Source organism: Cebus imitator, unplaced genomic scaffold (assembly GCF_001604975.1).
Source record: "Cebus imitator isolate Cc_AM_T3 unplaced genomic scaffold, Cebus_imitator-1.0 Scaffold556, whole genome shotgun sequence".
Classification (NCBI taxonomy): domain Eukaryota; kingdom Metazoa; phylum Chordata; class Mammalia; order Primates; family Cebidae; genus Cebus; species Cebus imitator.
Genome location: NW_016107871.1, coordinates 149,196 through 150,457, shown reverse-complemented (window position 1 = coordinate 150,457; position 1,262 = coordinate 149,196). Strand labels below are relative to the sequence as shown.

Sequence of the window (1,262 nt, the reverse complement as noted above, 5' to 3'; positions counted from 1 at the left end):
GGGGTTTCACCATGTTGACCAGGATGGTCTCGATCTCTTGACCTCATGATCCACCCGCCTCGGCCTCCCAAAGTGCTGGGATTACAGGCTTGAGCCACCGCGCCTGGCCCACTCTGAACATTTTTAAAGTAAATTTAGTGTAACCCAATTGTACAATGTTTACAGAGTCTACAGTAGTGTACAGTCATGTCCTAGGCCTTCACATTCACTCGCCACTCACTCACTGACTCACCCAAAACAACTTCCAGTTCTACAAGCTTTGTTCATGGTGAGCACCCTCTACAGGTGGACCATCTTGACCTTTTATGACATATTTTTACTGTAACTTTTCTGTTCTCATGTTTAGATACATAAATATTTACCACTATGTTGCAGTTGCCTACAGTGTTCAGAACGGCCACACGCTGTACAGCTTTGGCACCTAGGAGCAATAGGCTACACCATATAGCTTGGCCGTGTAGTAGGCTCTGCCATCTAGGTTTGTGTTGTTACACTCCATGTTGCTTGCACAAGGACAAAATCACCTAATGATGCATTTCTCAGAAGAGTATCCTAGTGGTTAAGTGACACATGACTTTATATGCAACCTGAAGCTCTCAGAGCTTCCCCATCTTCATCTATAAGCCCAGGGAGAGGAATAAGTGATTCTCCAAAGCTGCACCTTTTTCCATAAACATTAGGATGAAGGGCTGAGATGATGGCTGTTAGAATTATGTTGAGAAACAGTAGAGGGATCTGAGAAAGCAAGACCATGAGATGAAAGTGGAGAAAAGGCGGTTTGAGTTGAGCCCTGATGAGGTTCATGCTCATGGTTGCTCAACCATCAACACGGGCTCATCACGCCTGTTTCCAGATTACTTCTAGAACTTAGCTACTCTCATTTTATAAGATGGAATGAAAATGTGTACTACATACAGATCACGAAAACACACAAAGAAAATGCATCTACACATTGCAGGTACTCAGTTAGATTTATTTCTAATACCACCACCCACTTTCCAATTGGAAGGAAAGAAGGGCTAGAACATTAAAGTTTCCATTTGTGCTGAGACTCAACTTAGCTATTTAGAAGTTATTTTAGCAGACTTCCCTCCAGTGGAAAAATAAAACCGGGATAACTAGTTTGACTTTTTTTTTTTTTTTGAGATGAAGTCTCACTCTGTCATTAGGCTGGTGTGCAGTGGCATGATCTTGGCTCACTGCAACCTCCACCTCCCAGATTCAAGCAATTCTCCTGCCTCAGCCTCCTGAGTAGCTGGGAC

General features: G+C 43.3%; 1 protein-coding gene across 1 annotated transcript in view; it reads left to right on the top strand.

The window, feature by feature from the left end:
- Positions 1 to 584: 584 nt before the first annotated feature.
- The window catches only part of LOC108294014 (S-adenosylmethionine mitochondrial carrier protein), a 147,905-nt gene continuing 147,227 nt past the window's right edge, over positions 585 to 1,262 (top strand). The window contains exon 1 of the mRNA XM_017515729.1: positions 585 to 958. The gene's annotated coding sequence lies outside the window, so the exon portion shown is untranslated. The remainder of the gene's footprint in view (positions 959 to 1,262) is intronic.